The 27,765-nt window shown below is 41.7% G+C and overlaps 1 long non-coding RNA gene across 1 annotated transcript in view; it reads right to left on the bottom strand.

Moving 5' to 3' along the window:
• The window catches only part of LOC137141328 (uncharacterized), a 47,422-nt gene extending 20,183 nt beyond the window's left edge, over positions 1-27,239 (bottom strand). The window contains exon 1 of the long non-coding RNA XR_010916582.1: positions 27,124-27,239. This is a non-coding gene — a long non-coding RNA (uncharacterized lncRNA). The remainder of the gene's footprint in view (positions 1-27,123) is intronic.
• Between the last annotated feature and the right edge of the window lie 526 nt (positions 27,240-27,765).

Raw genomic sequence — 27,765 nt, 5'->3', positions numbered from 1 at the left:
CTGTGGATGTGGGGAAAGCAATGGACGTGATATACCTTGACTTTACCAAAGCTTTTGATACGGTCTCTCACAGTATCCTTATCAGCAAGTTAAAGTAGTATGGGTTGGATGAATGGACTATAAAATAGAGAGAGAACTGGCTAGAGCATAGGGCTCAACGAGTAGTGATCAATGGCTCCATGTCTAGCTGGCAGCTGGTCACAAGCGGGGTGCCCCAGGGGTCGGTCCTGGGGCCGGTTTTGTTCAACATCTTCATTAATGATCTAGAGGATGGGGTAGATTGCACCCTCAGCAAGTTTGCAGATGACACTAAGCTAGGATGAGTGGTAGATACCCTGGAAGGTAGGGATAGGATACAGAAGGACCTAAACAAACTGGAGGATTGGGCCAAAAGAGATCTGATGAGGTTCAACAAGGACAAATGCAGAGTCCTGCACTTTGGACGGAAGAATCCCATACACTGCTACAGACTGGGGACCGATGAGCTAAGCTGCAGTTCTGCAGAAAAGGACCTGGGGGTTACAGTGGATAAGAAGCTGGATATGAGTCAGCAGTGTGCCCTGGTTGCCAAGAAAGCTAATAGCATATTGGGCTGCATTAGTAGGAACATTGCAAGCAGATCGTGGGAAGTGATTATTCCCCTCTATTCGGCATTGGTGAGGCCGCATTTGGAGTATTGTGTCCAGTTTTGGGCCCCTCACTACAAAAAGGATGTGAAGAAGTTGGAGAGAGTCCAGTGGAGGGCAACAAAATGATTAAGGGGCTGGAGAACAAGACTTATGAGGAGAGGCTGAGGGAACTAGGCTTGTTTAGTCTGCAGAAGAGAAGAATGAGGGGAGATTTGAAAGCAGCCTTTAAGTATCTGAAGGGGGGTACCAGGGAGGATGGAGCTAAGCTGTTCTCAGTGGTGGCAGATGACAGAACAAGGAGCAACGGTCTCAAATTGCAGTGGGGGAGATCTAGGCTGGACATTAGGAAAAAGTTTTTCACTAGGAGAGTGGTAAAGCACTGGAATGGGTTATCTAAAGAGGTGGTGGAATCTCCATCTTTAGAGGTTTTTAAGCTGCGGCTTGACAAAACCCTCGCTGGGATGATATAGCTGAGGTTAATCCTTTGAACAGGGGTTGGACTCGATGACCTCCTGAAGTCCCTTCCAACTCAATGATTCTATGATTCTAAAAACAAAGGCAATTTATGGAATAATAATTGAAAAATAGAATTTAACTGCATACATTTATTCATACAACAGATTAACTCACTGCCATGGTGTATGGACACCATAGGTCATGTTTGTTACCCTCTCTAGGTGGTAAAATTATCTATCCCTACCATAAGACCCCAGCTCATTGCCAAACAGATTCCCCCAAAGATGAATCATCGGTGGGAGGGATGGAGAAATGCCTGAGTAATTATCTACTTTGGTCTTCATCACTGTAGTTTCTGAGCACCTTTGTGCTATGGTCTGAAAGCTGCCAAACCAAGGCTGTGATGGAAAGTGAGAGGAATCAAGTACCACAAGACTAAATCTTGTTTTTAAAAAAAAGCTACTATAGCAAACGCTAACGCTAACGCTAGGTAGGACAAGAAGATTCTTAGACCAGTGTACTGTTTAATGGCTGCTTACTGGATCAGCAACTAAAGACTGTAAGAAAGGTTTTTTGCAGAGGTCAACAAAATCCTTGGAGACTGCTTTGTAATCCAAAGGTAGCAAGAGCAGTTTAGTCAAAGATTTTGACAATGGTTTGCATGTCGTACTCAATACAGTGTGCACCATTGAGCATGTAACAGAGTCAGGAAATTCAGGCAGGGCTCTAGGCCCTTTACCTCTGCACCACTGTCAAAGGACCGTGAGGCAGAAACATCATGCCTCACTTAAAGAAGAATGCTGACTACTGATAATCTATGCTGTATTCTTACAGTCACGTCAGTCCCAGGATATTAAAGAGACAAGATGGGTGAATTATCTTGTATTGGACCAACTTCTGCTGGTGAGACAGAGAAGTTTGAGTTTACACAGAACAAGAGCAAGAACTCAGTATAAGCTCAAAATTTGTCTCTTTCACCAACAGAAGATGGTTCAGTAAAAGATATTATTGATATTCTAGTCACCTGAGGTAGAACTCAGATGCCTACATGTGCAAGCTACAGTTGGACAAAACTCAAATGGCTAAATGCTACCCTCATTTGTAAATGCAACTTCTGTTTGTTTCCTTTTTAAAAGGGGTTGCATAGTTGTAACTCGGGGCAAACATTAATCCCAGTGTTGTTGCAGCAATGGTCTAAATATTTCTTCTGTAGCAAAGCCAGATGGAGAGAGAATTGTGATTTTTATTTTTTTTTCTTGAGTACTTTGAAGGAAAAATAAAATTTTATTATAAATACCTTAGAGAATGATTACTTCAGCTTTTTATTGTTCCAGTCCACAATATATGAAACCAGCTCAACCATATACCTAATCATACAAAGGCAATCAAAAACACATTACATATACTATATAATTCAACACTATGCAATATAATACAATTCTAACTATCCAGAAAAAAATCATTTGGATCCTCTGGCCCGTTAAACTTTCCTGACCTATATGTAGCAAAGATTTGATTAGCGTTTAGTTCTCATCCAGCATTTGTTTCCCTGAACCAGAAACAAAAATACTAGGTTAGTGCTGAGAAGGGAACAGAATTTACACTGGTCTCTGCTTTTTTTTTTTTTTTTTAACTGAGTACAATACAGCAAAAACAAAGTAAACTTAGAATCGGAGGAAAAATCTTATAGAATAGAAAGGACCCATTTTCCAATAATTTTATTAGTTGAATGATAACTAATTTGTATGAAACTATTGTACAATTCTTATACATGATATAGTCCAGTGTTTCTCAACCTGTTTGTGCTGGCAGCCCCCTTTGGACTTAAAAAAAATTGTGACACCCCCCACTAAGACTTGAAAAAATTGCAGCCCCCATTCTTAAACATCATTAAGTAAATTGTGCATAATACTCAGGGCTGGCATTAGGGGGTGGCAGGCAGAGCAATTGCCCACTAACCAAGGCTGATGCATGCAACTTAGCTTTAAGGGGCCCCCTCTGATGTGGGTCCCCGGGTAATTGTCCTGCTTGCCATCCCCTAATGCTGTCCCAGCACTTGCGACCCCCCCCTCTCCCCCACACACTTGTCCTGCGACCCCCTTGGGGGTCACGGCCCCCCAGGTTGAGAAACACTGGTATAGTCTAACAAAATGTAAATGAATGTTTTGAGAGTGCTATTATTGTTATGCTGAAAGGTACAAATGGCTGCAGTCAGAGGAGTCTTGGATCCAAAGACAATCACAGACCTTGTTAAAGCCAAGCTCAGGAACAATCAAGCCCCTTTATGTAGTAACAAGAGGGGTGAGGGCTGTGGGGCTACCACCTGAGACAGGTCAGAGCTAGTCCATGTGGACTGACCAGTTTCCCTGGCTGCAAACACAGGAGCTAGGATTGGATTCGGGCTGTGTGTATTGGAGGCACCGCACCAATAAGCCAGCCCAGGAGAAGGAGTTGTGAGTTTCTGCTTGAAGGGAACAGCTTCTTTGGCAGAGAGCTTGCTGGAATGGCAGACTAGTGGATTTCTGAGCAAGGACACCACCTTTCTATTTTATCAGGGAAATAGGACCTTGTGTAGGTGTTTTTTTGTTTTTTGCAAGCAAACAAGATTACGCCATGAATATAACTACTTACGTCATCAATTTTTCCACTGAATGGAAACAACCTTGCAAGACTCCAAATACTGGTTAACCACTAAAGGGGCAATGCAGTGACATGGCTATATGGATCCAAGCAGTTATGTGTTAAGTAAACTAGATATACTGCATACTAACATCCATCCTCATGAGTCTCTTGTAAAAATTCTTTACGAAAAGAGAAGTTAAAAAAAACCATTCTTAATGCTTTTTATTTGAACTGAGGAGTTATCTGAACAACTGTTTACTTCACACATTTATGCTCCTAATTACCTTTGCTTGTATTTTTTAAAACAAAGCAGAATAGAAACAAATGTGTCATTTACTTTCAGTAAATATGAATCTGTGACTTCATCTGATTTATATTGTATGAGACCTGTTTTTTATAAGGGTATGTCTATACTGACGGCGGCAAAGTTGCCACCATCAGATCGACCTATCTGGATCGATTGAGCGGTCAGTGAAGACCCACTCAATCAATCCAGAAGTCGATGGTGGTAAACCACCCCCTCAAGTGGCGTAGCACTGCGTCGACAGGAACACGGTTCCCATCAGCGCAGTGCAGTGAAGACACCGCGCAGAAGGGAAGCACAGCAGTCGACGGGAGTTACACAAACTACTCTGCGTACCTAGCGTAACTCCCATTGACTGCCGCCGAATCGCCAGGTCAGTGTAGACCAGGGCTAAGTATAATTTCCAATAAAGAAATGGCTTTAAAACATAAGGAAAATGGAAAGAGACTATCAGTCAAATAACAAAGGAAAATAATGTGCATGTGTATATGAGCCAATCTTAGTTTAAGGCCTGATTATAGCTGGATCATGCATGGTGAAGAAGTGGGGAGGGTGCCAAGAAACCTAAGTAATGAAGGAAGTCTTTGCTCGCTGGAAAGCATGTAGGACCTCTGTACTCTGTCACAAGTACACAGTTCTCTAAGCAAGACAACTTTCTGGATGCAGAGTTAAGACTGAGGATTTAAAGTTGAGAGAACCAGGTATTGCTTAATTACTATTTCAATGCCAATCTTAACTCTGTCCCACAGTGTTTCTTTCTATATGTAATATGCAGGTAGGCTGTGTGCTGGTGACAACTATAGGGGTTCTCATTAAAGCTGTGCTGTGTCTTCCTATAAAGGTAGAAAGCTGAAAGTCACAGTTCAGTTAGTTCAGAGAAGACAGATGGTAGCAGATGTGGGTGCTATGGGAAATGCTGAACTGCCAATCACATTTGACAAAACACAAGTTATTGATCCATGTGGTCTCTAAAAATCCCAATTTGTTCATTCAAGGTACTTCTGGAAAATTATATTCTTGAAATAAGAGCAGAGGTTGCTTAATTCTAGTTAATTTAAAGCCTATATGCAGAATTTAAAACTTTATATCAAACTGACTAAACTACTAAAAGGGGAAATTAATTTTTATTTCCCTTGAAGCTAAACTTTAGGATTGAGGAAGAGTCATAAAGTTAATGGGGAAGGCGTTCCCTTTGAAACAGCAACAAAGCTATTTAGTTATGCTGGCCCCACAAAACCACTGGGTAATTTAAAATAATAGAACATCAGAAAACAGAGTAGCTTGTTCCCCTGTAATTTACAAACATAAAAGGGAAGTGATGTGGTAATTATAGACAAATCATAAACACAATTTTTTAATGTTGTTTCGCCAGACTTTTTTATTGCTATTAGCGCCTCAAAAGGGAACATAGAACGTCAAGTCAAGGGTTTTGTTCAAATTTGAAACAGGCAGAGGAGAAGTTGTAGGCTTAGGGGAGCTGATGAACTATATAAAACACAAGTGTTTAGTATGCTGGAAGGCAAGCAATCAGCTGCTGAAGAAAGTAGCAGCTGCTTAATACAGAGAACAATAAACCAACAATGTAACTTTGCATGTCTATAATACCTTCAAACTGTGCATCTCAGAGATTCACAAATCAGAGTGAATTAAACCCTCTGAATATGGCAAGGAGTATTATCCTCACTCTACAGATTAAGGAATGGAGGCACAAAGGGTTTGAGTGACACACAGTTAGGCAGGAAATCTGCTGCAGAACCAGGACTAGAACCCAAATCTCCTGACTCCTCATTCAATCATTTAAACCCATTGGCTCTTGATGAAATCTTCTGACTGAGTCAGTGAAACCCATACTCAGCAATTAGTATTTTTAACCTCAAATAATATACGGCCACTTGGGCCATCTGTGAGGGTATGTGTACTGTTGCTTTAAACATGTGGCAGGAACTACAATGGTCGCTCATGTGTACTCTAAACTGCTTATTCTGGATGAAGAGCTCTACTACTTCAACCACCCAATGCGGGCAACTCGAGAGAGTTTACACAGAAGGCTTCTGTGCCTGACAGTGTCATAAGTTGCGGTTAATTCCAAGGAGGTGGCTCCTGTCTTTAGATTTTGTTGAAAACCGGTTTTGGTAAAGGTGGTCAAGGCCAAGACTTGATCACAGGTGCTACGCCCTTTCTTGAACCTTGCCTGCTCAACCTGCAAGACATTGTCCAACTCTGGGGCAAATTTGTTGGAGGATCAAGCACTCAAAAACCTTGAAGCATTCTGACAGAAAGGATATTAGTCGGTAACTCGTCACATTGTGGGAGTCCTTGCCCATCTTTGCTTGACACCAAGTGCATGGTGGCTTCTTCTCATTAATGACCTGTATATAGAAATTAGTGAGCCACTGTGATGCCTTTGGTCCTAGGTGTTTATCGTACCCTGCTGCTGGTGCCTGGTTTGGTGGAGTTAAGGACATTATCTAACTTGTCAATTATGAAAGGCTTTGGTTGACTCCTGCCCATATTCTGATGTTGAATGTAAAGCAAAGGGAGACAGAGTAACTTTAAGGATAATACTCTTTTCCTAATGAAAAAGGTGACTTACTGCAACTCTTTTCTATTGTCACATGACACAGTCGAAGACCCTGTATCTTGGCATGGCAATTTAGACACTGGTGATGGACGTCTGACAATTTTGTATTCAAATCTGAAGAGGTCAGGAGGGCTGGGCTTTCTCTCTTGACTCCGGAATGCATGGTCCCTCCATATATGTCATGGTACATTTCTGGGCAAGGCTCCTGACTTTCTTGTTTCCTTTTTAGTTTAGTTGTTTGGAGATTTTATGTTGTTGGCCCTGGATCTCTGTTTTTATAGGCATTTTGCCCTGGTTTATTGCAATCTCATTTTTAGTTATGGCACCCAATGACTGTCAGGTATGGATGCCTAGAAATTAGCAAGCATTATTATAATAAAGTTGCATCATTGCTGAAAGACAGACTGTCAAGCATAGATATCTAAATGTGTATTTAGGGGTAAGTGAGAAGTGGATGGCTTCATCACTTTGCAATATGGAATGCAGCATCTAAACTAGAGAGGCAGGAAGTAGGGAGAATGAGGTATACAAAAGGGAAACCGTGCAAGTTTTTGTTCACTTCCAGACCTAGAAAATTGGGATGGTAACAAAAGAACTTAAGGATTGTGGGTTTTTGAGAGTGAACTGACAAGAATAAACACACTTTTAGGATAACCACAGTTATTGAGCTTTTTATGTTTGTTTTGTTTTTAACTATTGGGACTAAATGCCATGAGGCAGCATACTTAAGATCTCTTCCAAATGGCCCCATTGGACCAAAAGAGCAGCGACTGTGCACTGCCACAATTACAGAGAGAGGCTGCTTGTCGTACCAGCTACCTATGAAATGGAAGAGTAATGATCAAGCACAAACAGGCCATTTTTATATGTTTCTTCTCCAGGCATCCATATGCATTGAGTTCACTTCAGTTTATGGTCTTGGAAAGAGCAAACTATGTGTCATTATTTAGTACTGACTGGAAGTCCTCTGCTGTGCTTACCCCTAGTAATGGGCAAACACTCTACAGGTACAGAGGTTCTGTTCATACAAACTGTGGAAAAAGTTGATTATTATAATATACTCTTGCACTCTTAAAATGCCCTCTCTTAGGACCCCAAAGTGCTTTCCAGATATTGTTTCTCTACACCCCTGTGGTATAGGTAAATATTCCATTTTCTAAGTAAGGAAACCGAGTCAGAGATGCATGAATCAAAACTTTCACATCCAGATGAGTAACATAAGGTGCTTAAATTCACATTGATGCACTCAGGTAGTACACTGGCCTCCCTTTCAAGGGCTATCTACAAAGGGTTAAAATTCATCTTATGTGCAAACTCCTAGGCCATGTCTACACTACAAAATTATGTCAACCTAGCTTATGTTGGCATATAGCTACCACAGTTATTAAACTGTTTGTGTCAGTGCACACTAGGCTGCTTGTGTCAGCGATGTGTGTCCATACTAGGAGCGCTTCTCTCAATTGTATTGTCAGTATAGGGCACTGTGCGACAGTAATAGGTGACGTAAGCAACACAGGATGTGCACTGACACAGTGTTGATCTAATTATATCAACCATGACTTTAGATCGCTCAGGGAGGTGGTGTTACTAACTCGGCATAGAGAAGCAGTTACGTCGGCAGGGACCAAATTTAAGTGATGACATTACCATAGTTAGGTCAATGCAAGGCAGCTTACATCAATCTAAACCTGTTGTGTAGATCAGGCCCTTGTTTCACAACTAGGAAGCAGAGCTTTAAAAATGTATCCACCAGTCAAAAAGGCAGCTCTATTTGAATAGCAAAAAATCTAAGAGCTAGATTCTGCCACACACTATGTTAACACATCTGCTTAAAATGCATTCCAATTCATCTGGAGTGTACCAGATTTATTCTTCATGTTCCGCCACATTCTGTAAAATCCAGGAACTGCCTGTGAGTTTGTACAGCTTTCCCACCATTATATTTGGGTGGTTTGATTGGCTCTTTTCAAATGAAAAATCAAGTATTTTTGTTTCTCATGCACCTTGAAAAAGAACAATGAACGGAAAATATTGCAAGGAAATTCTGCTCTTATTACCAAGTTCTGGAAGTCAGATGACTGATATGCAGTAGATTTCTTAGTAATTTTTTTTTCTTCCGAAGTTAAATTAGCATCTCATATCCCCCTTTATTTTAGTGAGTGAGATCACATACAACAGATGTTAATGGTTTCATCTAACACTAGATGACACTGTGATCTGAATTCATGCTTTCACTTACAGCCTTCCCTTCTATGGAGAAGTTCTACTTCTAATTTTGCTGTATGAGAAACAGATACAAGATTTTTCCTGAAAGCAAAAATCACTAAACAGCCTGAATTAAAAATGTCTCTTACCTATTGCTTATTTTTTAAAAGGAAACTTTTCCTTTATGTATAAAACTTTGCCTTGTAAGACCATATCGTTATGCATTGGGAAGATGGAAAACTTCTCCTTTGGACAGGATGTTAAAAGATGAAGCAAATGTCCATTACTTGTACCAGGATTATGTCCATCCAGGCTAGAGCCTAACCTTAGATTTTAAATGTATAAAATAGAAAAATAACTGTATATTATGGACAATAAAGTATGATACTACTAACACAGACTTTAAGTAAAGTCCTGCCATTAAACAGGCAGTACGTTTTATATTCATGTAATTCACTAGTGTTAATTTATTTCTAGTAACTTAAGTCTTTATTAGATACATAGTTAATATAGATATAGAGCATCAATCTAACCTAAAACCAACAGCCTTCTCCTATTGTCAGCTCCCACATTCTGAAGAGTCTATTCTCCTAAAGTCACATTAACACTGCATTTTGCTTTTAATATTTTTAGCATACATTTATTTCTGTGTGTGTGTATATATATCAGAATTATTTTAACAGCTTTCTATAACTCTTTTAAGCAGGTCTCCTTTGATGTAATGGCCACTTTACGTCTATATTTGCTGTATTATTGAAGTTGTGCTTATTACTTAGAGGAATGACAGAGATAAGGTGGATAAGGTAATATTTTATTGGACTATCCTCTGTTGGTGAGAGAGACAAGCTTTTGAGCTACACAGAGCTCTTCTTCATGTCTCTGTGTGGCTCAAAAACTTGTCTCTCTCACCAGTGGAAGTTGGTCCAATAAAACATATTACCTCATCCACCTTATCTCTCTAATATCGTGGGACTGATATGGCTAATGATGATGTTTTCATTTTTTGTTACTCTTGTTACTGTACTATTTCAATTGTTCTTTCAGTTGAGTACGGTCTATCACATCGGTGCAGATGATAAACCTTGTTGTAAAGGTCATGTTAAATAATTTATTAACAAAAGCTGAAGAAACAAATACTGATTTATATGTGGCATTATTATTCTTTGTATTATGTTAACACCATTTTCAACTAGCCCATTTCATTGTCGGTAACCTGTATTTGATGTAATATGTTTGAAATCATATGCTATGGCAAAGCTTTTAAACTCTTGACTGATAATGGATCTCCATTCCATATTCTTACTGTATTGGGAATGCTATGCCTTGCAAAAATTTTTTAATTGTATTAATGACTTGTTTGGAACATGAGTTTTCTAGTATAGATATTTCTGGGAATATGCAAAAAATAACCAAAAACTATAACATATGCATGTCCTTTATATTCAAAATAGATCTAAACCTACTTTAGATGAGGATCTTAACCTTCTTGAAAAACTGTCATAGATTGTTCAGACTGAGCATTTCTATATTTTTGACATCTCATTCTTTAATATAGTCCTCTGTTTTAGTTCATTTGTGAACAATACAGAACCTCTTGCTCTGCTTTTACATTGGTTTTTATGCCTAAATGTCTCATGTAGGCATTTCAACATCTCTACTGTTAACCCTAAAGAAATTGTTACTCTATTAACTTTAAATAGAAGAAATTCTATTACTGATAATTCGTGAGTAAATTGATTATATGGCTTCAATTTTTTATTATATCCATTTTCAGTAGCTGTAAACGCTTTGGTTTCTAATCTTGTCTAGTTGCTTGTACAATTTCTTCCCATGCTCTTTCTGATATAGGAAACAATTTCTAAGTACATCTACATGTGCCACTTCTTCTTCAGTTACATTAGTTAGATCATAAGCTCTAGAAAGAGTACCAGCAACAATTAATGATTTGCCTGGCTGATACACTAATTGTCCTTGTAGACTGGTGGCACGGTCCAGCCCGCGGTGTCACGACCCTTCCTTGGGCCCAGGCTCCGAGGAAGGCCACAGTGCCTTTGCTGAGAGGAATAAGCATCCAACTCCACTGCATCCCAGTCCAGGGCCCTATCAGTGGCAAAGCCGTTTGCCACTGAGTCAGTAGAGCTACAGCCGCAACACACTGACAGGGGTTTCGCCCCTGACTCAGCCACTTGCTAGTTGGCTGTCCCTGGGCCATTTCCTCCCATACAATCCCCGGGTACCTGAAGCCACGTGGCTCCCTCCAGGTCTCTGGGGGAGGCGATGAGCGGGCATCTGGCGAGTCCCTCACCATCGACCAGTGGCAGGTCTGGAAACTCCTCCGGGTCATCTGTGGAAGGTAGCTCCTCCAGGTCACAGGGCCCCAGGGGTTCCTCCAGTTCACAAGGTTCAGTCCATGCCAGTGGGTCCTCCACACCAGGCAGCTCCTCCAGGTTAGGGCCAGCCTCAGGGGGTTTCTCCCACCCCAGGGGCTCAGGTAACTGTTCCCAGCTACGAGGGTCTGGTGGCCCTACCCTGTCACTAGGGTCCGACAGCCCTCTCCAGTCACTCAGGTCTGGTGGCCCTACCCAATCACTCGAGTCCGGCAGCCCTCTCCAGTCACTCAGGCCCGGCAATTCGGGTAGGCTTTGGAGGCCCCAGTCGGCGGGGCGGCTGCACCAAACAGCCTGAGTCAGGCCTAGGCTGCAGCCTCTGGGAAGACACATCTGCCTCCAGCAGCAGCTTCCCCCTGACTGAGCTGCTGGGCCTGCCTTTTATATTTCCTCCCCTGGCCCTGGCTCTACTCCTCAGCTTCTGGGTGACTTGACCTGCAAGGCCGGGTTCTGTCCAGCGGGGGGGCAGAGCGACCCTTCCTCGGGCCCAGCCTCCAAGGAAGGCCACAGCGCCATGCTACAGTCCTATAAATACAACTGAAAAAATAATCTTTGTAACCAAGGCCACATGATCTACTATATATAAATACATGACATTTTTTGCATGCAAAAACCAATGCCAAAGTTTTTTTCTCTTTGAGATTAGACTTTTCATTTTTGACATCGCTTTAAATGTATAAGCAATTGGTTTCCATACATCACTATATTTTGTAATGGAACTGTTCTGCAAACTGTCAGCTCCCTGAAAATTGTATTCATTTTCTTAAAGCCACAGTAATACCACAGGCAGGACTATGCTTGATGTCTGTTTTAAACATCCATGACTGAAAATAACACTTGCTTCTTCAAGGGAAATTGTATGCCCATTGCCTGATTTTGCTGTTTGTTCTTTTAAACACGACTCTTCATAGTTTGTCTTTTAGAGAGACAAGGTGTGGGAGGTGATATCTTTTCTTGGCCAGATTTCTGTTGGTGAAAGACAAGCTTTCGAGCATATACAGAGCTCTTTAGTTGGCTTTTAGACATCCGTCAGAGGAGTCAATAATGTATTTAATTGTAAAGATCTACACTAACCATTGCTATTGACTTTGAGGGAAGCAGGATTGGGTTGCTGATAACAAGTTAGGTATACAACTGTGTGCATGCAAAATATGCACAAAATGGCATCTAATTTGTATGCATACTTACCATAACTATGCATGCAGACTGGGCAGCTGTGAATATAAGACCATAATGTTCATATATAACCTCATGTGGTGGATGGGGGGCACTCTTGCATCTCCACCAGACCATTATTTGGGTTGCTTCTCTTTTCTAGCAGTTAGAGTCCTTCCTCTGCTTGTGAGATATGAATTTCTCCAAGCAAACGAACAAACAAAAAATGTTCCTTTCCTCTCCCTCCCAGGGGACAGAGAAAAAATATAAAGGTGGTCAGTCTCTTTGGCAGTCTCTGTCACCTTTTTGGGGCTCAGCTTATCTGGAAGATCTAGTGTCCTTGATCAGGGTTAGGGTCCTTCCAAGGTCCCCTCCTTTCGGTAACCCCTGCTCTGTACATGGTCCATACAGCCTCAGGCTGGCAGGGTCTGCAACTGTCTTCCTCTTTGCTGTTCTACCCCTGTAGCTAACAGTCTTCCCCTAGCTATCACCCCTTCCAATGGTGAGGGGAGGCTTTCCCTTTTTGAGCTCCATCCCTCCAGGCAGAGCAGGCTTTGCAGGTGTGCCTAGTTAGTGCTGGCTGAACCCATAAGAGCTCATACACTCAGACTTTAAGGTCAGAAGAGACCATCATGATCATCTAGTCTATCCTCCTACACTTCCATTCCTCAGATTATCCTAGTGGCCCTTCTCTGCATCTGTTCCAGTTTGAGTTCATGTTTTTTAAACAGGGGAGACCAGAATTGCACACAGTATCCCAGCTGAGATCTCATTAGTGCCTTGTATAATGGTTCTAACACTTTCCAGTCTCTACAAGAAATACCTCCCTTGATGCATCCTGGGACTGCATTAGCATTTTTTTACAGCCACATCCCATGGGTAGCTCAGACATCATGTGATCAACCAATACACCCAGGTCTTTCTCCTCCTCAGTTACTTCCAACTGATACGTCTCCAGCTTAGAGCAAAAACTCTTGTTGTTAGTCCCTAAATGCATGACTGTGCACTATTACATTTCATCCAATTTCTGTTACAAGATGATCTGGATGACCTTATAAACTGGAATGATATTCCAGTCCTCCTCCATATTGGCACTACTTCCCAGCGTTGTCAGCCACATATTTTATTAGCACACTCACTTATTGTGCTAAGGTTATTAATAAAAATGTTAATAAGTCTGTCCCAAGATTGATCCCTAAGAAACTCCACTAGTAACCTCCTTCTAGCCTGACAGTTGACCTTTCAGTATGACCCACTGTAGTCTCCCCTTTAACCAGTTCCTTATCCACCTTTCAATTCTCATATCAATCCCCATCTTCTCCAATTTAACTAATAATTTCTCATATGGAACTGTATCATTAGCCCCCTCTCTAATAGAGTGAGGGTGTGTCATCCTTACATCTCAATAAATGAAAATAAATCCACACAATTCTTTGACATCAGGTCCTAATTATTTCGCCCATTCCATAATGTTGGAAGCTTGCCTAAAGGTCAGTTCAGAGTATCTTGTGTTATTGTTACTAATTATTTATTCCCAGACTGAAAAAACATTCAACAAAAAACACAAACGAAACACAACTGGAATGAAGGCAGTGTCGTCTGGGTTCCTGGGCATCAAAGAAAGTCATTGGAGACGTGGGGGAAAGGACGCTTCCTTGCTTACTTTGTTTGAATTTTTAAGTTGTGCTATGTAGCCATTCCTGATCTGATATGAGAAGATTTTGCTGCCTAACCTTTCCGCCTAGGAGGGTAGGAAGATGCTTCCTGTCTCCTCATTGTAGGGTTCTGAAGATTCTTCCATTTCAGTAAATCTGGATCTGAGCTCTGTAGCTTCTGAGAAGTGGCTGCAGCTTGGAAGAGGATGAGGCTCACCACAGGACCAAGTAGTCAGGAGACACTTTAATTTTCCCACCCCGCACCAAAAAGAGCAAAGTAAGTTTTATCTTCCAAACCCTTTTCAGCTTCTAAAAACACCTGAGTCATAGACATGATACATTCACGCCACTCTACACGGCACACCTCTCATGGCTATGACGCTACAGCTTTGATCAGTCAGACCCAGCAAGTAAAATCTGTGTTAAGTTCTTTATCAATGATTTGGGAAAATATTCTGGACAATATTCAGTGACTCATCAGCCATGGTTTTTCTCTCCCTCTACTACATTATTATTCAGAATTTATTTGCACTAATCAATCATCCACCAGGAGCCTCACTGTTGATATATAGTTTACTCTTTGCTGCCAAGAAAAATTATATGAAGGACTCATTGGTCTGCTGCCAGAAGAATTACACTTAAGACATGGAAAAATATTGAAAGACAGGCCATTTGGTAAAAATGTTGAAGATTCTTTATACTAGGTTGTTTACAAAGTATAAAACATGACAGACTTTGCTTACCATCTCCTGTATCACAACTTACAATATTGATTGGAGACTAACACATGCACTCTCTAAAAGCAGTCTAATTCATTTTGCAGAAGAGAAGCCCTTTTCCTGAAGACTCTTCTTTGATGTGACTGGCACAATATTACTTGGCCTCTTCACTTCTTCAGAAGAGATGAGCTCCCCAGCTGTGATCTGACTGAAGGAAAACTCATCTCCGATGCAAGGAAAGGCAATATGAAATCCTCCACAGGCATGTCGGTCAGCAGGGATGTAGGCTGGTGGAAGGGGTAGGGCTGTGTGATCATGGACCATCCTACTCTGGATTTAATTACTGTACTATGGGTATAGCAGCCATAGAGCTTTAGCTCCATACCCGCTCAACAGAAACTCAGGAGATTGGTCAGTATATAAATTATTCTTGTTTAGTACACTAATATTCTTGAATAGATGTAGAATGCATGGATGTAATATGATTACAAGGGGTGCGTGTGTTTTTCCCTCCATACTTCGTGGTATCCATTAATGATCATGAGATATAGAAACAGCTTCAAAGTTTATCAGAAGATCTACTCGCGTTCTGCAACCCGAGCAGACTATTTTATTGCAAACATTGATTTCATGTACTTAAACGTCTGTAAGTGGATCTCAGAGGGGTTTATGAATTCTTTAGATCAGTAGCTTAATCTTTTTTTCATTTGTGGACCCCTAAAACTTTCAAACGGAGGTGCAGACCCTTTTGGAAATTCAACCTGTGGTCCTCTGACCCCTTCCAAAGAAGTCTTAAACTGAAAACTGACTGAACAGATTTCCACTATAAATGTTGCACAAGCTTGACAACGGCATTTGATGCTGCCTGAGAAATGGGGCTAAACTGTGAGCTTCTACTACAACAACAACACTTCCATGTTTTGACCTGTAGGTGGGGGTATTCACATACTTTTGAATGATCAGAAAAACAGAATGCCTTTTCTGACCTCTGAAACTATTTTCATAGTCACCTTTTGCAACCCCTTGGACATAGTCTGCAGACCCCCAGGGGTTTGCAGACTACAGGTTGAAAACCCCTGCATTAGATAAAGCACTTAGCTTTTCAGTGGAGAAGTCAATCCCTCCTTAGTTCAAGAGCATAACTACTTCCATTCCCATCATCTATGAATAAGCACGAAGATCATATTGGCTTCTGAAAAGGCCTGAACTCAGTCCCCATGTGACTTTTTAAAAAAAGTTATAAAATGTATTCAAGAAAACAATTTCTCCTAAGAATATGCAGCTGTATTTGGAATGCACCCAAGTAAGAGCTTTAATTCTTCATAAAATTAACTGTCTGGTTTTCTGGTGGTTTTACCCCTCAAATGAAACAGCTGTGCTCAGGTTTTTCTGCCCTCTGCCAATAGAGGCATAAGTACTACAGTTAAAAAAATCTGGTAACTGGGCCTTTGATATAGAAAAACCACAGAGTTGAGTCATGAACTATGGACACAAGACAACTAATTATGGGTTATGTTAGGCATGGGGAATAGGTTAACTGCTACATAATTACAATTGAGATCACTGTGGAAGTCAAGGAAACAGTTAATAGAAGCAAATGAAAATATATTAGTACCTATAAGGGGAAAAAATGACCTGGCTGTTTTTTTAGCTCTTTCAGTGACTTTGGATGTTTAGTAAATTCACCACTATTGAAGAAATATTCCTATTGTTACAGGGAATATCCTGCTATTTTTTCTAAATAATTAGACTAAGCACATGGAAGGAATAGCAGCAAAGGGGTTAATAAAAGTATCTTTAACTAATACCTTGTAATTAACTGCATTAGTGGCTCAGTAAAAGAAACAACTGCAGATAAAAGCAATACATTAGTGTGTGTTTTGGAGACAGACTGGGGGAGTGGAGCATCAAATGGCTGAGATAAATGTGCCGGCACCCTCTTCCCAGCCAAAGAGGAAGGATGGAAGTCAAAGGGCTAAGGAGAGAATGAAGTGGTGTGGAGAGATTGGAAGTGTCTGACAGGTCTCACACTTGGAACTGTTCATGTGCATGTGCATAAGGTGAAGAGAAGGGCAGAAATGGGGGCTGCCAATGCTAGTGTGATGTCTTCTGTTCATATTCCAGTGCATCAGGATGCGGAGAAAAAAGGTATCTCCATGGAGCCGAGAGTTAATAATAATGTCCAATAACTTACTGAAATGTATTAGGGAAGTTGTCCCCAATATAGTCCAATAAGTTACTTGACATTATCAATAACATTTAGCTTCATGAAGCTACTTTTCCTCCAGACCCTGTTGCACTAGAAGTAACCAGAAGGACAGCCATTTTAGACTTGATTCTGACCAACAGGGAGGGATTGTCTGCAAATCTGAAGGTGGAAGGCAATGTAGGTGAAAGTGATCATGAAGAGAGAGATTTTGTGACTGTAAGGAAAGTGAAGAGCGCAGCAGAATGATAAGGGCAGTGAACGTATAAAAAGCAGACTTACGCAAACTCAGAACTGGTAGGTAAGATTCCAGGGGAAGAAAATCTTAGGGTAAAAAGAATGCAAGGGAGCTGGCAATTTCTCAAGGATACAATATTAAAGACACAACTGCCAACTCTCCTGATCTGAAGGAGAGATAGGAAGAGGCCAGTATGGCTCTCTCAGGATTTCTTTAATGACCTAAAAATCAAAAAAGGAATAAATAAAGGGGTTTATTAGTTAAGCACTGGAACAGGCTTCCAAAGGAGGTTGTGAAATCCCTGTTACTGGAGATTTTTCAGAACAGGTTAGACAAACACCTGCCAGGAATGGTCTGGGTATAGTGGGTCTTGCTTCAGCAGAGGGGACTGGACTAGATTATCTCTTGAGGTCCCATCCAGTCCTACATTTCTATGACAATGTGAGCACCCTAGGGGACTGCAATATTGTTCCCACTCTCACAACCCAGGTTCAGGAACATGCCAGGTTTTTCCTTTTACTATAACAGGATGAAAACTTCTGTCCACTTAACTGCCCATCCAGACACACACCCCACTTCTGAGCACATTATTTATATTCTACTTATTAAAACTTCACCCCACGGCCAAGGGGACTATTTCCTGCTGACATCAGCTAATGTGGAATAAGAATTTGGAGCTGAAGTCATGGGCCTTTCACCTGGGTGAGCACCTGGGTTGGGCAATCACATGGCTTTGCATGGGCCCAGAGTTTGCTTGAACTGGCCATGGTGGTTAAACATGCTAAATGAAATTGTAAACTTTTCTGTTTGTGTGAAGGGATATACTGCGAATTTTGAGGCCTCCTGGTGGAGGTCTCAAGATCCTACCAGACTCCAACCCAGAAAAGGAGCAGTAAAGGTGGGTCCTCCAGACCTATCTAGAATGGCTGCAAGAAAGCAGCCAATCAGAGTGAAGCAAGCTCAGATAAAAGGAGCTTCAGGGGCTAAGCAGGTCAGTTCCTGGTGGGGACCAGAGGAGTAAGGAAGGTGCTCCTTGTTGGAGTCAAGGAAGAACCAGAAGATGGATTCTGGTGACATTGCCATTACATGACAGAATTTCAGCCCTGAGTTAAGGGTGAAGAATAAGAGGCTACAATAGGAAGTGGCCCAGGGAATAGCAGCAGCAACTATTACAGGAAGCAGCACATGGCTGCCATTTATAGGATCCCTGGGTTTGGACCTGGAGTTGTGGGTAGGCTTGGTTCCTCCCTACCTGCCACTGGTAGGGTGGCCTAAGCCCTGAGAAGGGCTTAAGGCTTGTTTAGAGGCCCAAGTGAAGGGCAAGACTTAGAGTTTCCAGAAAGAAATCCCTGGCTGCACTGCTTTATACTAAGACAGACATGGACTTAAAGCGAGCCCAGAAGGGGCTGAGGGCTGAGCCCAGAGACAGGGCTGAAGACATTATTGAGGGCACAGGGACAGGCACTGCTGGACCTTTTACTGCAGAAACGGTTCCTGCCTCCATTTTAGATTGTGTGACTTAGCTGGAGGTCTGAGACACTGAAGAGCCACCTGACAAAGGAAACAGCCAGCAATGGGCATCATGAGCAGAGAGAATACTGGTTCACACCCAGAAGACAGGGAGGTGCTCATGAGAAGTGAATACGCCCCATCTCAATTTGCTCAACTGGTTCAGCTTCCAGCAGCAATGCAAAAATGAGAAGTATAATATGAAAATGTCAAGCATTCTCTATGTCTAGAATGAGACCGTCAGATCAGCTGATTAGCCTGCCTAATTCAGTAATCAGATTCCAGCTGTGGACATAGCTATCCAGGTAAGCATGTACCACTGTTCAACATGTCAGAATATGTTCTATCTTGCACGCACCCCAGCATTGTTTGGTTTAGCTCTAGACTGGATGGACATCTAAGTCATTTAAAAGGCTGTTTTATGCCTTTTTCGCTGAACAGTCTTTCAGTTTCTGAGCCCTTCAATATACAGTGGAGAAGATGAGACTATGTAAAGCACATTGGTAGTAAAATTTATCCAAGCTAAGTTATCTACTATCATGTTCTCCAGTCACCTCAAGTGTTTAAATTCATTTGGAGTTTCTCAAACTCCCATAGTTTTCATTAATGAAAACCACTTAGTCATCAATAAACTCCACTGTCTACTTCTTCCCACATCATTAATGTGTCAAAATAACACTGGACCCAGTACTGATCCCTGGGTACCCCCACTATTTACTTTTCTCCACTCTGAGGAACAGCCTCTTCTTAATCCATGCCAAGACATTGCCCCTTAACTTCTGGTTATTTATATCCCCTCCCTATTTGGATTATGGACATACATTTTTACATTCTATTTAAAAGGTTAGTTACTTTATGCAGGACCTTTTTGAATACTTGTGTAAATTGTGTCTACCAGGTTGCCTTTTTTCCCTCCCTAAACTTCAACTGGTGCTGTTCAGTTCATATTCAGTTACGAATAAGACTATAGCCATTATTTAAAAGGACGGGGGATCTGCTAGCTCCTTTCCAAACCAAGGATTGCTTCACAGCACTCTCTAAGATCTCTAACCCAGATCATGAGCAGGTGGTGTTCTGCAGCCACAGCGCACCAGAAATAAAAACTAATTATAAAGTTTGAAAATGTGAACTATAATTACAAAGGAAGTCCATTTTAAATGCACTCCGAATGTATTGTGATGGATGAGCTGGTCTTGGTCATGAAAGATGTCCTGCATGAGCTTGAATAAAGGGAAAATGAGCCACTTTTGACTATTAGGTGAATGAGATTTGTTTTAGCTCATCTCCATCAAAATTCTAACGGACAGAGACAGGAGGATGAACACTTCAAAGGATTTTGCTATTGAAGCTGGGTACTCTAGTCAGGGACCCTGTAAGGCGTCAGGCCATCCCTCCCTGTCTGTCTCCAAGAGAAGCCACGCCTCCTCGCTACTGTGCTCCTGTGGATGCAGACACTAAAAGGGGGAATTAGCATTCAGGGCAGAAGTCCTGACCCCTTCTGCAGGTTACAGGTGTCTATGCAGTCTATAGCCCCTGGCCCTCAGTCTGGGCAGGGCAAACAAGTAGTCTCTAGCCGTAGGCAGGGCACGTCAGCAGTCTATAGCCCAAGCCCTCATGTAGGGCAGGGCAAGTAAGCAGCCTCTGGCCCTAGGCAGGGCAAGCCACCAATCTTTAGCCAAAGCAGGGCAAACAAGCAGTCTATAGCCCTGGCCCTTCAGGTAGGGTGTAGCAGGCAAGTAGTCTACAGGCCTCAGAGGCATCACAGGCCAGGATGAGACAACTACCCCAGGAGTGGTGGGGGAAGAGGGACACAGGCCCAACAGACTCCACTGCATCCCAGCCTCAGTCCCTATCAATGGCAGAATGTTCTGTGATTGGGTCAGCGGGTCTCCTGCCAAAACTCCAACACAGCTGCAGGACACCACATAACCAGTCATCCAGTTCCCCTGGGCTACCTCCTTCCCCTTTCCCTGGAGTACCTGTGCCTCAACATTGCCTTCACTCTCCTTGGGGTAGATAACCAGGGCTAGCACCCACAGGCCCTCAGCATCAGAGTCAGTTGGCAGCTCCTCTAGGTCACTGCCAGCAGACAGCTCCTCCCAGTCACAGGCAGAAGACTCCAGTAGCTCATCTGGGGCCCAGGCAGTAGTCCAACTGGAGCATCAATGGAAGGCTTCCTTCCCCATCCAGCAACTCCCTCCAAACTGAGCTAGCTGGCTCAGCTTTTATACTTCCTATTCCACCCCTCAACTTCCGGTGGGGCAGACTGGGTTGTTTTGGTTCTGCCCACGAGGGGGTCAGGCCATCCCTCCCTGTCTGTCTCTGAGGGAGGCCACACCCCCTCGCTACAGACCCAAAATCTCACATTCCTTACTAGAGTCACTTCTAAGCTCTTCTCACAGGAGAGGTGTGATGGGGCATAATGAATGTCTGGGGCCTGTGACTAGACATACAACCTGCCACAGAGAAGGAAGCTCCACTGTGTGTTTTTGGTGATTGCTATACTTATTACCGTGGATACCTGATCTTGCATTTCTAGCACTCTGAGCTGAGATTTTGCAAGAACAACTTGTAAGACTTTAGCACCATCTAATCCTCAAACAGTCTTGTTTCAAATTCAAACCCCATATTGTGGCCTAATTTCACATGCAAAGATGATTTCTTTTGCGCTGAACTTAGAGATGGACCACAAACTGAAGTGAGGGAAAAGGGGGCTAATCTTCCACCTGTGCACCAAGACTGAGGAAATGGGGTGGGAGGGGTTGTGTGTGTGTGTGGGAGGGGGGGAGGAACAGGGGAGGGGAGTGTTGATGCTAGAGGTATCACCATCAACAAGATGTCTCAAATGGAGGGTGTCACTTCAACCTTATTCTGGTTATTTTTCGGTACAGGAGGAAATAGTTGCTCACTTGTTACTTTGGGTTTTGACTATGTGGATTCACACTGAGGACAGCAAACAACCTTTTCGTTTATTCTATATGTATGGTTGCTTATGCTGCATGATTGACCATCTGCATCGTATTGAGCTCCCTCGTCATGCATTATCTAACCATAATATTGAGCTCGTTTGTTATGCATTATCTAACCACAGGGCTTAATCCAAAACGCACTGAAGTCAATAGGAGCCTTTCCATTGACTTCAGTGGACTTTGGACCATATCCCACAGTGTATCATCTGCTTTGTTTTTATCTTTGCATAACCAACATCGAAGCAACCCCTTTGTTGCCCACTGTAGCATTTGGGCCAAAACACTACATTGCAGTCAAACACCCAGCCATGCTCAATATTCTATTGGATAATAAATGATACTTACACATATAAAAAGCACCATCAGTTCTGACACCTGTTATAATCTGTTGTGCAAATTTTCTATGTTCAGTTTTCCTACTTCTCTTTCTATTAAATATGTCCACAGTGTTTACACCAGTCTAGGGCCTCTTTCTATAATGTTAAAATAACGAATTGCTAATAGCAATGCTGAAGCATAATCTAGCCTGTAAAACATCTCAGCAATCAATGGAAGAAGACTGCATCTGAAATTATTGAAGTACTCTATTTTGTAATCATACATACATAAAGGGGACAGCTGAAAACAAAGTGAGCATTTTATTTAAAAAACAGCATTCTTTTATAAGCATATCTTATTTACTAAAATAAGTGAGTAAAGCTGTCATCAGAAAAACACTGTTACTTGGCCATGGTCAGAATTGCATTCTTACCATTTGGTCGTAATTCCTTTTCTTTCCATTCTGTAAAAGTTCGTTCAGTTCTAACTTCTACAGTAATGTTTATCTAGAGTACCTAATTATATAGTGCAACATGCATCTGGAGTGCCGGTTTTATGTTACTATAGTTCCCCACAGACATAACAAAAATATTGTTTCAAACTTATCCATTGTATAAAATGGCTGCCTTTTACTTTGACCTCTGATAACAAGTGGATGTAAAATAAGATCATTAGATCTTTTACCAACAGGGCTATGTTTACTAATTATACTTTAGCACTTTTACTATCACAGAACTGTTTCCCGGTTTTTTTGTTCCTGAAGCAGCCATAAAAACCTGAAACGTTTAAATAAAATGTACATATTGTTATAAAATAAAATGTAGATATTGTTAAAATGGGAGATCAGAGTGTCAGACAAATAAAGAACATTTTGTGAATATGGTGAGAGTATGATTAAAACAAAACTTGGAGGCAATGTTGTGTGGGAATAATGAAAGGTGAATAATAAAATGGTGTAGGAATAATAACCTCATGCTTTCTCAATACTCAAAGCCTAAAAAGGAGAGGTTCTGGTGAACCTATAGTATAATGATTATACCCAGAGCACCATTACTCTTAACTACAAAAAGGAAAACTTTTTTATTTTTGGCAACAGTAAAAGGAAAGTGGGTAGATAAAGCAAACTCTTTAATTCATATGTCCTTACTCATAGGTTTCCCGTCAAGCATGGCTGCTTCTTCATTTAGAATCAATACTAAGTAAGGAAAGTATAAATATATACATTGAAAAACACTTTCTGTGGGCACAGTGGTAGCCAAAGTAAATTGTCTGAGGTTTGGCGAGACCATGCATTTGTTCTGTACTTGCTCTAAAACTCACAAGTGTTTTGTTTAAATCCCTAGAATGATATTTCTCTGGACTGCTTAAGTGCTGGATGTGTGTCTGAAATGCAGCAGAGTAGGTAAATGGGGACAAAATATTCAGTAAGTTCCTTCACTTTTATTTCTGCTTTTTTCCCCATTCTCCTTGGAGAAAGATTATGGTCTGGTTTAAAGTCACGACTCCTTGGTTCTGTTCTTCTTTATTCAGTGCCAAGAGAATGTATGGCATTCCATAGGCAACAAAAATAGAAGTCCCTGCCTGAAGGAGCTTACAGTATGTGACCCTGATGCAGCAAATGCTTAACATTAATCATGGGAGTAATTCCTGTGACGTCAAGAGGGCTATTTGTGCTTAGAGCAAAGCATGTGCTTAAATGCTCTGCTAGACAGGGCCAAATTAAGATTGTACTTTTACTGTCACAAAATTATTTCTTTTCAGGCAACTCACTAAACTTTTCTTCACATCAGTTTCCCATTTGTAAAATGGATACAATTACACACTTTATAATCATTAATTCTGAATTCATTGCACAATAGTGTTTTGAGAAAGGTGAGTTAGACAAACAGATACTACAATTTTATTTATCGTAAATCCCTTTCCTAACTGCTCAGATTGGATAGCTCCCAAAGTATAAAGTTGACTGGGGGAAATCAAAAGTGTTGCCATTACTGAGGGGATGATTTAACTCTATTTCAAAGGAAGAGGACTTTATAGGACTCTGATTAGCAGCAGCACTAAATAAATATCAAAGTTTACTTAGTGGGAAAATGAATAAGAACATTCAAACATATTTGGAGAGCACCAGCTCTATCTTAGCATTTGAAGCCAGGTAAATATGACAAAAAATAGAAAGGTATGAAATATACCCACACACATTCCCATGCAGAAGCCCCACACAATCTCTGTGTTCTTCTGAAGTCCCATGATACCTAAGTCCTACCTTGTGTGGTCTCTCTGAACCACAGTGATTTCCATCCTTACAAATCAAGGTAAGCCTTGGAGTCACAAGGTGGCTTTAAATGAACTGCTCCCCTGTGCCAGCACAAGTGCATCCCAGGTTGACCTGATTAAGAATGTGTGACACACTACACCCTTCTGGTCTGATTGTGTATCATGCTCACTCTTATAGTGTAACTATATATTGTTTAATGCAAAGTATGTCATGTAAAATGGGAATATTGTTCTTAGAATCATAGAATCATAGAATCATAGAATATTTTGGAATGCTCATGACATACTGAATATTATTCTTATGGTAGTATGTTTCCTGCAATGTCACATATGTACAGATGTGAAACTCTGCTATGTAATATCTTAAAGGTGTGTTTTACATGACTTGAAGCAGATCCAGGGAAACACTAAAAGCAGAGAGGTAATTCACGCCTCACTAAGGCATGCATAAAACAGCTCAGCTCTTCCAGGGACAATGGACTGGCCAAAGCATCTGATAAGGGGATGCTCATTGACTCACGACCTGGAGAAAACCAAGCAGATACTTTTGTTACCTGACCCTGAAAGGGGAAGGGTGAGGTCCCGGAGGGGGGTGAAGGGACGTGTTAGAAGAAGAGACATTTTGCTCTCTTGCTCTCTCTCTCTTGCAATCCATCTACAGCAACATCAAGCAACTGAAATACTGTCCACGGGGGAAGGCCTGGCTGAAGGAGTCAACCAGCCTGTGGTGAGCATTATTGAAGATTGGAAACTTACTGAAAGTATTAAGCTTAGTTTAGAATGCGATTTGTCTTTATTTGCTTTTGGTCAAATCTGATTTATATGCCTCTGACTTATAATCACTTAAAATCTTTCTGTACTTGTTTGTTTCATCTAAAGTACTGCATGTGGTTTGGATGTGTGTAGAGACTTCATTTGAAGTGACAAGACTGATGCATATCAATTTCTTTGATAAATTGATGGACAAATGAGCTTGCAGAGTGCAGGGGGTGGCACTGAACTCTATAAAAATGCATCTGGGGCTGGGGGTGTTTTCTGGGTCATTCTATTGCATAATCCCATGAGTGGCTGGCCAGAAGCACTCACTCACTAAAATTAAGGACCGCTTGCTTGAGAAGGCGGTGTGGGCTGACCCAGGAGTGGGGGGTTCACACAGTGGGGGCAAGTGCAAAACGGGCCCCAGGAGTGAGGGATTGGGGTGACACAGCTATACACCAGTCCAGATTGCAAAGGGGAACATCACAGAGGGGAACATCACAGAACACAGGGTGGTATTTGAGGCTAATTAATGAGAGAAGGACAGCTGTGACTGAGGAGCAGCTCCCTGGTGGGAGTTCCCTGGGAAAAGCTGAGGGCAGGAGACTGTCAGAGGGTTAGCCTGCTGAACTTTCTCAGGCAGAGGCTTAGAAATCTAGGAAGGACTCCAGCTGGAAGGCAGGAGTGGCTGTTTTGATAAAAGAATAGACAGGAACTAAAGGAAAGTTCATGTGAGACTGAAGATGCCAGAGTTGGGGTATGAGGTATGTTGTTGAACTGGGTACTGGGACTTTTACGGACTATGTGCACTATTGGGAGATGTTTGGGAGTTTTTGAGGACTACATTCACTATGTGGGATAATAAACTGGCCTTGGATAGGGGTAATAATGGACTTGTGGTAGAGTCTTTAAGGGGCCTGAGAGAGGAAACTGAGGCAGTAACTGCAGCAGTATTACACCCAACTGCTTGGAGGTAAGGGGGAAATCATGACTTTTGCTAATTTCATTGTAGACCAACACTTTATTCTTCACAAAGGACTTGATCTTTGAGGTACTGAGTATCTCCTGCTAGCTGCTAAGCACACTTAGGTACAAGTGATCATGACTTGATCATATTTATAATGTGCAAAAAGAATAAAGTCCAAACTAATTATATATATACTTGATGCTTTAAAAGGGACAGTTTCATAAGTCAAATCATAATGAGCTAAATCAACTGGGAAGAATTTAATCAGAAAAATGTGAATGGTAATTGGGAGTTGTTTAAGAATGCTTTGCTAAATGTCCCAAAAGCCACAACTGAGGACAAAAGCTGTATTAGTTAGAAAACTGACCTGGTTTAGAGAAGAAGTGAAAAAATCAGAGCTAGGAATTGTAGAAAATTGATAAGGGAAGCAAAGGTATACAAAGAGAAAGGTATGGCCAGTAAAATTAAAGACAATCAGGAGTTTTTAAACTATATTAGGAACAAAAAATTTATAACAATGGTACTCGTTCATTACTAGATGGATACGGTTGAATTATCAATAATAATGCAGAAAATACAGTATTCAATAAATATTTCTGTATTTGGGTAACAACTTGATGCAGTCATATCATATTCTGAGGTCTTGTAAACCTTCATCCTGTTATCTAGCTCATGCCAGAGAGCATTTATCTGGTTTTGTAGGTTGTGTCTGGTGTCCAACCAAGAGTTCTGGCTATCAATCATTCATTGAGCTCCAGACCCTGTGACAAATTACACACACTCCCCACATTCTCTTACCTCAAGATAGAGACTGGGTCTTGCCTTCAGCAAAAGGGCTGTTCAAGCCCCAGGATCGGTTTCCCACTTCCTACCAGGTTTGCCTGCTACGAGGAACCCTAGGTCTACAATAGTAACAGTACTGCTCTCCAGAGTTTGCATTTTTCTCGGGGCAATACCCACAACTGAAAAAAACTGTCCCTGGGGCAGCCTTCCAAGTCCTAAACTGAGTCCCAACAGTCCTCTGTTCCACCTTCACTACAGACTGGGCCTCAGCCAGGTGTCTTTGTCAGCCCAGCCTTGACTGGTTTTAGTGGCCCTCATAACAACCAAGCTAGCCTTAGAGTCATGATTTCTACCAGGGTGAACCCATCTTGGCCCACTTGCCCATAGCACCTGCAGCTCCACAGTGGGTCTTCTGACTCTTTTCTTTGCAGCACCTGCAGCGGCTGAGCCTGGATGAACGCTGTTTCAGCTGGCAAGCTCCCTGCCAAGCTTGAGACTGATGATTCTGTAGTTGCTGCTGCTAAATCCCCTCCAGGGGATTTTTATACTAGCCTACTGAGCTCTGATTGGGTGCTCCCTGAAACCCCTTCCCACACAACCACTCTAGGCAGCTTAGAGGACCCTCTCCACTGCCCTTTTCTAGGACGGGGTGTGCAGGGCCTTGAGGCCTCCAGCAGGGGGCCTCAGGGCCTAGTCCACCCAGTTACACTCCTATTAATGGAATAATAATTGATAGGATTGAAAGAACTGGGAAATTGCTACCACTTGACGTTGCTCCCTTTCAATGCAACTCAAAGGAAAATAGCAATGGCAGTGGGTGAGGGGATGAGAGTTGCGACTTTTGTTCCACTGGCAACACCAAACTAATCAAAAGCAGTGCCACAGCATATAAAAAAATACATCTTCCATGCCTAACAAGCTAACAAATGACAGCCCTACCATCCATACAGTCAGTATGCTATAAATATTTCTCTCGTCACAAGAAAAATGGTCAAATATACCTTTCCCTATTTTTAAAGCATTCACAATTTG

This window comes from Emydura macquarii, unplaced genomic scaffold (assembly GCF_026122565.2).
Source record: "Emydura macquarii macquarii isolate MOO-44397 ecotype Brisbane River unplaced genomic scaffold, CSIRO-AGI_Emac_v2 contig_369, whole genome shotgun sequence".
Lineage (NCBI taxonomy): Eukaryota > Metazoa > Chordata > Testudines > Chelidae > Emydura > Emydura macquarii.
This window is presented reverse-complemented; position numbering and strand designations above follow the sequence as displayed.